The sequence below is a fragment of the Gekko japonicus genome, unplaced genomic scaffold (genome assembly GCF_001447785.1).
Source record: "Gekko japonicus isolate JY-2015 unplaced genomic scaffold, Gekko_japonicus_V1.1 scaffold696, whole genome shotgun sequence".
Classification (NCBI taxonomy): Eukaryota; Metazoa; Chordata; class Lepidosauria; order Squamata; family Gekkonidae; genus Gekko; species Gekko japonicus.
Window position 1 is genome coordinate 146,759 of NW_015161971.1, and position 11,589 is coordinate 158,347.

At 47.0% G+C, this 11,589-nt stretch overlaps 1 long non-coding RNA gene across 1 annotated transcript in view; it reads right to left on the reverse strand.

The window, feature by feature from the left end:
• LOC107126164 overlaps positions 1-4,105 on the reverse strand; it is a 6,561-nt gene extending 2,456 nt beyond the window's left edge. Inside the window, exons 1-3 of the long non-coding RNA XR_001483063.1 lie at positions 3,991-4,105; positions 3,854-3,873; positions 404-503 (exon numbers count right to left, since the gene is read on the reverse strand). This is a non-coding gene — a long non-coding RNA (uncharacterized LOC107126164). The remainder of the gene's footprint in view (positions 1-403; positions 504-3,853; positions 3,874-3,990) is intronic.
• Positions 4,106-11,589: the final 7,484 nt, after the last annotated feature.

Below are 11,589 nucleotides of genomic sequence, written 5' to 3' on the forward strand. Positions count from 1 at the left end.
ATCACCATGCACTTGGCCACATTGAACCCCATTTGCCATGTTGACGCCCACTTGCCCATCCTTGACAGATCCCTTTGGAGAACCTCACAATCCTCCCTGGTTTTCACCACCCTGAACAACTTCGTATCATCCGCAAACTCAGACCCCATCAACATGTATTTATAGTTAGGATTTTTGGCTCCAATGTGCATCACTTTGCACTTGGCCACACTGAATCCCATTTGCCACGTTGACGCCCATTTGCCACGTTGACAGCGACAGTTCCATCTTGGCTGGATTGTTACGGCAGGGATTGGGTGATTCAATAACAACAACATGCCCTGCAGGACTGATGTCATAACACTACCCCACGAGCTGTTCTCGACGGACGGCAGAAGAAACAGAAACAAACTCTTATACTCACAACTGGGCTGGGATGGTGCCGCTGAACGGCGAGCGGAGGGCCAGGTCGCACACTCGCTGCTCCTGAATGAAGAGTTGTCCCGTCCAGGCACGATACAGCGCTAAAGGTTTTACACACCGCCGGAGACAAAATGACACAGAGAAGCATAAATACACGAGGGAGGTGGAAGCGTGGCAAGCCACGAGCCCCTCAGGTCTCAGCCGGAAGGAATCATAGAATCATAGCATGTTAGAGTTGGAAGGGACTTTGCAGGTCATCTAGTCCAACCCCCTGCACTCTGCAGGAGCAGAGCCGAAAGATAGCCCTACAACATACCCGAAAGATGGCCGTCGAGCCTCCGGTTGAAAACGTCCAGCGAAGGAGCATCCACCTCCTCCCGAGGCAGACTGTTCCACTGCTCAACCACTCTTACAGTTAGGGAGTTTCACCTTGATATTTAGCCGGTAATGACTCCCTTGTAATTCCCAGCCATTAGATCTAGTCTTGCAATCCGGAGCAAGAGAGGATAGATCTGCTCCACCTTCTACATGACAGCCCTTCAGATACTTGAAGACTGCAATCATGTCCCCTCTAAGCCTCCTCTTTCCCAGGCTAAACATGCCCAACTCTTTCAGCCTTTCCTCGTAGACTTGGATTCCAACCCTCTCACCATCCCGGTTGCCCTCTTCTGGACATGCTCGAGCTTGTCAACATCCTTCCTAAAATGTGGTGCCCCAAACTGGACACAGGACTCCAGGTGAGGCCTGAGTCCATAGCAGAACAGAGCGGAACGACCACTCCCGTGATCTGGACACAAGGCTTCTGTTAATGCACCCTAAGATTGCATTAGCTTTCTTCGCAGCCACATCGCACTGCAGGCTCATGTGTAGAAAGGAGCTACCACCAACCAGTTCCTCCTCCTGTGAGACTCCCGGCTTCCTCTCGGACGAAAAGGAAGGGTTTTATCTTGTCAACTTTTTACCGGTCTGCTTCTGTTTAACGGATAATTTTTATGCCGCTTATGTCCCATGGCTTGTTTTAATGGTTTGTGTTTTGGTACTGCATTTTTAAAAGTTAAGACAACAGAGAGAGGCCTGCCTGACTGTCCCACCAATCAAAGAAGCTCGTCTGATGGGAACCCGAGATGGGGCCTTCTTGGTGGCAGCACCATTATTATGGAACAGTCTCCCCAAGGAGGTGCACCCGGCCCCCTCACTTTTGATCTTCAGCAGGCTTCAAAAGGGAATTAGATAGGCATATGGAGCAGAGGTCCATCAGTGGCTATTAGCCACAAGGTATAGATAGGAACTCACAGGTTGGGGCAAGTGATGCTCTGTCTTAGTGCCGGGGGGGGAACAGTGGGAGGTCTCCTAGTGTCCTGGCCCCACAGCTGGACCTCCTGATGGCACCTGGTGTTTTTGGCCAGTGTCTGACACAGAGTGTTGGACTAGATGGGCCTTTGGCCTGATCCAACATTGGCGTCTCTTATGTTCTTATGTTATGTTAAGTTTTATTTAGGACTGCATTTGAAAAAACTTTGCTTTTTCAATTTACTGGTAGCCCTAGTTGGAGGGGCTACCAGTATTATTATTGTTTTATTTACCTCGTAAGCCGCCTTTTGTTCTGCGAGGTAGAAAGGTGGCTGACAATATTTTAAACAAATAAACGATTGTAAGCCGGCTCAAGCAGGACTCTGGAGAGGCCGCATAGAGATATTTTGAATAACTAAATGAATAACTAAATATAAGGATTCATGGAATTTATTTCTCCTTGGCCTCCTGCTCCCGCTGACTTTTACATATGGTCTTCACCTTCAGGATCAAGGGAACCATTTAAGTAAAGGTCAAGGTTTCCCTTGCTCAAAAGCCAGTCAAATCCGACTCTAGGGGGCAGTTCTCATCTCCATTTCCAAGCCAAAGAGCCAGCGCTGTCCGGAGACGTCACCATGGTTACGTGGCTGGCATGACTGAATGCCAAGGAGCACAGAACGCTGTTACCTTCCTACCGAAGCGGTACCTATTCATCTACTTGCAATGTCTTGCTTTCGAACTGCTAGGTTGGCAGGAGCTGGAACCAGAGACGGGAGCTCACTCCGTCTTGCGGCACTCGGGTCTCGAACTGCCGACCGACAGACCTTCCGGTCTGCAGCTTGAGCATCCTAACCTCTCAGCCACCACTGACTTTTATATATAGCCTTCACCTTCAGGACCAAGGGAACCATTGGGGGCCACCATCATGGAAGTGTCTGCCCACCTGACCTAGCCAACAGGAGGCGACTGTTGGCCACCGGTTCTTCGGTGGGGCTTCTGCTTCCCCATGACTCTCCTCTTTCCTCAGACCCTATTCCAGGGGTTCCCAACATGGTGCCCGTGGGCGCCCACGGATGTGCTCGCAAAGTGTTTTTAGCAGGGCTCTTTTTGTAGAAAAAGCCCAGCAGGAACTCATTAGCATAATAGGCCACACCCAACAGCAGGAACTATTAGCATATTGGGCCACATCCCTGACAGCACAGCTCATTCGCATATTAGGCCGCACCCCCACCTTTCCCTTCTTATTCTGTTCACCTTGTTTGTTGTCCAAACCCAGGGCCTTTTTTGTAGCAGGAACTCCTTTGCATGTTAGGCCACACACCCCTAATGTAGCCAATCCTAATGAGTTTCTGCTGTTGGGTGTGGCCTATTATGCTAATGAGTCCCTGCTGGGCGTGGCCAACTCGGGAGCCAGCCGGAACTCCGTTCCTGTGCGTTCCTGCCCAAAAATAGCCCTGGTTTTTAGAAAGTGAGCTTCTGCTTGACATGCTGAAGAGTTACGTTAGATGTATGCCTAACCTCCCTCCCTGACATTTTGTGGTTGGGTCTGGCCATGCTTCCCAAGTACTTACCGTGATTCGGCGGGGGACACAGACGTCTTCGCAGGATCATTCCTGCGGAGACAACAGACATGCCACACCGTGCTGTCACCAGGAAGTGACGCGGTGGCAATGGGGCTCGAAACTCGATGGTGCCATCGAGTTTTCAGCCCCGTTGCCAGAGCGTTGCCCAGCGTCACTTCCTGGCGACGGCATCCTGTGTTACAGGGAGGAATGGTCCGGCCGGGGAGCATGTTTCCCCCGCCGGATCACGGTAAGTACTTGGGAACCCTAGGTCTGCCTCTTTTGGCAGCCATTTTGTGGCTGGCTCTGTCTCCCGTGGCAGCCATTTTGTGTTTGTGCTCGCCACCCTGTGTCAGAATTCCAGAAGTGCTCACAGGCTCGAAAAGTTTGGGGACCCCTGCCCTACCCCCTCCCCGCTTTCTCCTGCCGCTACACTGACCCTTCCATACCTGGGGACCTTGGTCGGGAGGCGGGATAACCCCCCCCCACTTACCTCTTCTACAATCTTTACGTCAACATATTATTACAGCGAGAAACGAGACATTCTTTTTTTAAAAAAGCCAAAAGAAACATACCAACTCAGCAAAGGATATCCTCACCTGTTGTCTTACATTCAGCTCTACGGAAAAGAAAAGGGGGGGAGAGGGGGAGAAAATAAAGCGGCTTAAAAAACGAAGCAACGAAATAAAAGCAGAAATGACTTCTCTCTTTGGTAGAATTGCTTAAAGCAGCTTACAAGCTCTTGCGGGTTAACGGCGACATTCTTCTAGGTGCGCAGTCCTGGCGGGTGACCGTCACATAAGGGCAGACTGCCGGTGAAGCTGACCGACTCCACAGCCAGAAAATTCATGCAAGTTCTGAAAGGACAAAAACGGGACTAGAGATGTAAAATTTCCAGAAATTTTGAAGCACGGAAAAAAGCCCGTTTCTCCCCTGGTTGTTTTCAGGGGGAAAACGGAAATTTTCAGAAAAATTGAAAAAAAATTGCTACATTAGCAATTCTTTTTTCTTTTCCAAATTGAAAGTCATTCTGTTACTTTAGGAACATAAAATATGACTATGGACATTTTCACTTGGCATGAAATTATCACAACTAGCATATTAAAAATATAGTGTATCCAAACAATTATTACAAACAGAATACACATGCAAAAACAAAACTGAAACCTTTTTCTTTTCTTGTGACAACAGGAACTCCTAAAGGAAGAAATGCATCTTGTTCTTGCATTGGAGAGTTCAGTTGGTAACCTAGGACTTGCTTGTCCTCAGTGCACAGAAATTACATCAATCTGATACCATACATATTTTTTAGAAATGATTTGGAAAATATTTGAACACCTTGTCTTAAAATATTTTATTCATCATGTTAAAATGAAATGTTCCATAATCAATTTTTTTTCTTTACTTTTTTCAATTTTTCAGGGAAAAAAAAAAGGCTTCAGGAAAAAAATGGGGAAAAAACGCCCCCCCCCCCCGAATTTTTCCAGTTTTTTCCCGGGCCTTCAGATCTCTAAACAGGACACATGTATGACATTTATTTATCAGAATATTTATATCCCTGAAAAATTTGACTGGGAAAATTTAAAGGAAGGCAAATTTAAGTTATTGTTATACGGATAACATCTTACAGTAACTGTGTATGTATTGCTTGTTATAAGTCACTTAGATAGTGTGGCAAAGAACAGTGTATAGTTTTGTGACCTCTTAACCAGTGTTCCCTCTAAGCTGAGTTTGTGTGAGCTAGCTCACAGTTTTTTAGCCTTCGGCTCACAGCTTTTTGTCTTCGCTCAGGAAGGAGGGCTCCAGAGCAAACTGATTTTATGCAGCAGCCCAATCGCTCGCTCGCAACTTGAATGCCCGTAGCTCACAAAGTAGAATTTTTGCTCACAAGACTCCACAGCTTAGAGCAAGCGTTGCTCTTAACATTAGTAAGGTATTACTGAGTTGCAGAATATTGTCATAATCAGGTTAACCTAAATCACCAAATGTGAGTGTATAAGTTTTGGTTTATGTAAGCATATAATAGAAGGCATGTTTATAACCTACTGTATTGTACCATTGTCAAGAAAGTTACAGAATAAAATATAGTTATTAAAAAAAAGAATATTTATATCCCGCTTTACAAAGATCGTCTCAATAACCTCAACAACCGCCAGGTAAAAATAGATCATTATTACGTTACTAACAGGTCCCGACCAGAGAGAGGTCCTTACTGGTGGTGGCTCCTTGGCTAAGGAATATCTTCTACCCCCCACACCCAGAAATTTGCCTGGAGCCTCATCCCTTTAGTTCACTAGACCAGGAGCTGCGGTGGCTCAAGTGGTTAACGCTAAACTGCAGGCTGTGGAAGGTCAGTAGTTCAGCAGTTCGAGACCCGAGTGTGCCGCATGACGGAGTGAGCTCCCGTCTCTAGTTCCAGCTCCTGCCAACCTAGCAGTTCGAAAGCAAGACATTGCAAGTAGATAAATAGGCACCACTTCAGTGGGAAGGTAACAGCGTTCCGTGCACCTTGGTGTTTAGTCATGCCGGCCACATGACCACAGAAACATCTTCGGACAGCGCTGGCTCTTCAGCTTTGAAACCCTAGAGTCGGATTCAACTGGCTTTCGAGCAAGGGAAACCTTTACCTTTACCAGGTGAATGCATTTTATTGGCTTAGGCCTTTTCCTCAATGACCTGCAGAAGTATTTCTGTCTTGTCATGAACCAACACTGCTGCCCCCTTGGATTGTAAGTCTTATCACTTTTGGGTTTTGGACACGGTTGGTTTCTGCTGTTTTTAACCCTGTTACCCATTTGTTTTTACCTTCCAGGTCTGCCTCTCTTATTTTAGTGCGGTTTCCTATTCATCTTACATGGCTGCTCTGCTTTCGGCCTTCAATTCTCTGGGATTTTTATTTCCCGCACCTAATTTCCCAGCTTATTTTATTATAAATTGCTGAATTGGAGGAGAAGGAGGAGGAGGAGATTGGATTTATACCCCCTGCCCTTCATTACCAAAGGAGTCTCAGAGCAGTTTACAAACTCCTTTCCCTCCCCCTCCCCACAACAGACACACTGGGAGGTAGGTGGGGCTGAGAGAGCTCTGACTAATTCTTATACAATTTTTAGATGTACGCTACCGCGCTTAGACTCTGGTGACTGGGGAGCTCCTATAGCAAGCTCTAATGTGACTGGGTCTACAGCATATAATAATTGGCTAGACCCAGTCACATTAGAGCTTGCTAATGAAGAAATAATTTCTTCTAATGAAGAAATAATTACAGAATGACAAACCTGAAGAAGGACACGCAAACGGATAGTGTACTATAACTCCATCGTTTGTCTGTAACTAGTACTGTATTACTCTGTATGTACTGCTAAGCTTTATATTGCATATTGTAGTGTTATTGTTGTAATTTTGTTAATAATTGAATTCTAAACATTGCATATAAAAACCAACAAATATTGTTTAATTGTACACGGTGATTTACTGTTTTACTAGCTATTATAGTTTTTATTATTATTATTATTATTATAGTATTATAGGAGCTGCGGTGGCTCAAGTGGTTAAGACGCTGAACTGCAGGCTGTGGAAGGTCGGTAGTTCAGCAGTTCGAGACCCGGGTGTGCCGCATGACGGAGTGAGCTCCCGTCTCTCGTTCCAGCTCCTGCCAACCTAGCAGTTCGAAAGCAAGAAATTGCAAGTAGACAAATAGGTACCACTTCAGTGGGAAGGGAACAGCGTTCCGTGCGCCTTGGTGTTTAGTCATCCCGGCCACATGGCCACAGAAACGTCTTCGGACAGTGCTGGCTCTTCGGCTTTGAAACGGAGATGAGCACCGCAACCCTAGAGTCGGACTCGACTGGCTTTCGAGCAAGGGAACCTTTACCTTTACCTTTAGCTATTATACACCGTGGTCCTGTTTGTTGTAATATATCCTTCAGACTAACACGGCAACCCCTCTCGCCAGTGAGAATAGGTTAGATAGCCATGAGCCGGACAGTCTGACCTCGTCAATCTTTGGAAACTAAGCCGTGTCAGGCTTGGTTAGTACTTGGATGGGAGGCCACCGAGGAAGACCAGGGTCGCTACGGCAGCGGCAGGATAACAAACCGCCTCTGAACGTCTATTGCCTCGAAAAGCCCGTAAGGGGTCACCACAATTCGGCTGCGATTTGACACACACACACAGAAAAAGTTCAGATAATTGAATCTCTCCAAGAGGTCTCCAAGGCCTGCCGATGCCACCAGCCTAGATGGTTGTACAACAGTACACTGCGAGACTCTAGAATTTTCCGAATCCCCTCTTAAAGCCAACTAAACCAGAGGCTTCCTAAAGCGACTCCCTCGATCATAGGCACACCTCACGTGGCTGCCCAGGGGAGTCAAGTTGGGTACAGCCAGAAAGGGACGCTCAGGCATCGCTACGCTGGAGAACCTTCTAGAACCTTGTCAGTTAAGCCTGCATCTGTCCGGGTAGAATCTTGAGGCCTGCCAGGTTGACCTCATATTAGCCCAGAATCCCAACTGCCAGGTTGCCACTGAGCCACAGTGCCACTGAGCCACAAAAAACGAAAAACGCTCAGGAACCTTCTAGATGGGCAGCTGTGTTCGCCTGTCTGTAGCAGCAGAAAAAACCAAGAGTCCAGGAACCCCTTGAAGACTAACACAGTATGTGGCAGGAGAGGAGCTTTCGTGAGTCACTGCTCACTTCTTCAGATACAGCGACAATGGGAGTCCATCTGTCCTATTTATTGGAGTGATTTCTGATGCCGAATGACATTAGCAGGCAAATGACAACTGCAGGTGAATGCCTATAGGAGGCGTGATTGGATTTAGGTGAGATATGCAGAGGGGTAATAGGCGTGGAGAAATCAGCATTGGTGATGAGACAGGAAACCAAGGTCTCGATTCAGTCCAGGTGGACGCCTTGTCTTGAGCTTCAGGAACCTTCTATACAGTGTTGGACTACGTTTATTGATACCGGGAACAACATTTTTCCTATGGAATAGGCAAAAAAGGATGTTCTGAATGTGACGTAATGTCTTCGTTTGTAACAATGAGATATAAATTTAGAGAGAAAAATTGGAAGAACTATGGAGAATACTTATTTGAACTTATGTATAAAGGTAAGTTAACGAATTCCAAAATTTGTTAGTTTTGCACAACGTCAATATTTTTAATTTTCATATACTTATAATACAAATTTATTTTTAAAAGGTGTTCTAAGCCAAGACCCAAGGTTTTCTTCGGATGTGAACGTATTCATTGCAGCTTTCATTCTGGGAAGGGCTGAATGCATTTGTTTACTTTTGCCGGGTGTTGACTCTGTACTTGCGCAATGAAAAACCACATTACAATGAACTACAAACTCACCGCTAAGCAAAAAAGCAGTTCTAGAGCCCGAGAAGTTCCCCTCTGCACTATAACAGGCGGAATCGAAAAAATCCTGCTGCAGCCATCGCCAAAAGCAAACAGAAACTAAAAGTGCTCGTAAGTCAAACGTTTGATCTCAACGCGAAGTGGCCCAAAAGGAAAGCCTCACCCGTAGGGTTTGCTCTTGCACAACTGTGTTTAAACTGGGTTGCTACAAGGGTTGCCAACCTCCAGGCGAGGCCTGGAGACCTCCCAGAATTACATCAGATCTCCTGATTACAGAAATCATTCCCCTTGGAGGAAATAGCTGCTCTGAAGGGAGTACTCTATCGGTCCAGGCAGGAGGTGACCTTGGAGAGATGCTGCCAGTCTAAGTAGACTAGGGTTGCCAAGTGTATCTTCGCCGGGAGCGGGGGGCTCCTGGCCGGCGTCTTGTGCGCGCGTGCGCCACACACACGTCACCCGGAAGTGACGGGAGGACACCAGGAACGCTGTGGGTGGGGCCACGGCCATACAAGGGAAAACCATAGAGTTTTCCCTTGTGTGGCTGTGGCCCCGCCCCCAGCGTGCCCGGCGTGCCCAACGTCACTTCCTGGGGACGCGCACGCAGGGGTAGGGTTCCCCCCGGGGCCCGATTCCGCGGCATCGGAAATTGGGCCTCCAAAACGGGGGTTTACCCGCCCCCACTTGGCAGCCCTAAGGTAGACAATACTGACTCCGAGGGTCTAATTCAGTACAAGGCAGCTTCATGGCATTATACCTACTGAGGTCTGTAAATATTCCAATTTTACCTTCTTTTTGAGAGCCAGTTAGGTGTAGTGGTTAAGTGCGCGGACTCTAATCTGGGAGAACCGGGTTTGATTCCCCACTCCTCCACATACAGCTGCTGGATGACCTTGGGCAAGCCATAGTTCTGTCAGAGCTGTTCTCTCAAGGACAGTTCTGGAAAGAGCTCTCTCAGCCCCGCCTACCTCACAGGGCGTCTGTTGTGGGGAGGGGAAGAGAAAGGAGAGTGTAAGCCGCTCTGAGACTTCTTTGGGTAGTGAAGGGCAGGGTACAAATCCAATCTCTTATTTTTCTCCTTCTCCTTCTTCACAAGAGCACAGTTTAGTGACTTGATTCAAAGATTACATGAAACCATAAATAACTGTGGCTTTTGCAACAGATTGGATGCCATCAGTGGTTAATTTTACAGTCTGGTATGCCAACAAAAGTCCGTATGGTCAAAGCAATGGTATTCCCAGTAGTAATGTATGGCTGCGAGAGTTGGACTATAATAGATGCTTTCGAATTATGGTGCTGGAGAAGACTCTTGAGAGTCCCTTGGAAAAACACGGCAGAGATCTAAAGACAGTGGGGTATAGTGGTCAGAGTGTCGGTCTAGCGTCCAGGAAATCAAGGTTCGAATCCCCACCCTGCCACGTAATCTCGCTGAGGCCATTTCCACAGTTGTGGAATTCCCCGCAATGACGTTCTAAAAACTGCGCATAATGTGACATTTTCCACAGTAGATTTTCCCCCACCAGGCGCAAACCCGAAGTTTTCTCCTTCTTACCCCACATTTTCGGAATCCCCAGTTTCAGCGAGTTCCGAAAACACAGGGTAAGGAGGAGAAAAGCGCATAATGTGACATTTTCCACAGTAGATTTTCCCCCACCAGGCGCAAACCCGAAGTTTTCTCCTTCTTACCCCACATTTTCGGAATCCCCAGTTTCAGCGAGTTCCGAAAACACAGGGTAAGGAGGAGAAAAATTCGGGTTTGCGTCTGGCGAGGAAAAATATACTGCGGAAAATTTCACATAATGCACTTTTTTAAAAAAGTCAACCTAGGGAATTTCATTACTGCAGAAACGGTCTCTGTGACCCTGGGCCTGTGTCTTGGCCTCACTTACCTCACAGGGCTGGTGTTCAATGCTCCCTGTAAGCTGTGGAGTCTTGTGAGGCAAAATTCTTACTTTGTGAGTGAGCTACTGGCATGAAAGTTGTGAGCAGTGTTCCCTCTAAGCTGAGTTAGCGTGAGGTAGCTCACAGTTTTTTAGCCTCCGGCTCACACATTTTTGTCTTAGCTCAGGAAGGATGTGGCTCCAGAGCAAACTAATTTATGCAGCAGCCAAATCGCTCGCTCAGAACTTTAATGCCAGTAGCTCACTGTTATGTATGCAGCCTGCCACACGGCGGCCGCAAGAAAGACAGGAGCTTGGCTCCAGAAAGACAATGGGACCTAGAATCCTAGTTCCCCCCCTAGCTGACCAATAGGCTTCTTGGCGGGAAATTCAAACCCTCCAATGGAGTGGGAGGCCCGGGGACGGGGGTGTATATAGTTGGCCTTGCAGGGCCGTTGTTTGTCTTTATGTTAAGTACGCAATAAACGTGTTCAACTGCATGTCGTCGTCCGAGTCCTCCATGCGGCGAACCCAGTACTTTTCAGATCTTGTAATTGTTACTCAAACACTGGTCATTTCTTGAGTGGTGTTTGGTATGCTTGGACAAGAGCGAGGGAGGGCCGCTTTGTCAGATTCCCTCTCTGCTGCAGCTCTCAAAGCCATATAGCACAATGTCCATGATGATCCCACAAACCCGAGAGGGTCTGCTGAGGGAAGGAAGTGGTGGTGGAAAGATCCTGTTGTGTTCTGCTTATGAACCCGTGGGATCCACAGCAGTTCTTTCAGCACAAAAATTGCTAATTTCCAAAAAAGTGCTCTTGGGCAAACAACAATATCAAAAAGCCTTTCAAAAATTGCCACTATGGCAGGAATGGTCTTGAAAATGGTTTTAATTTGTTTTGCTGCTCGCTTCCTGGAAATTCAATTCTGGAAGAATCAAAGGTTTGGACCTTAGGAACTGCATACCAGCAAATGCTTTTGGTAATTTGGAAACTCACACTCTGAGGAGGACTTTAGAAGCACGACTAACCTCACTACCAACAGGAGTAAACAAAACAGGAAAGTGGTAGCTACAGGCAATTCAAAAAACAAGAG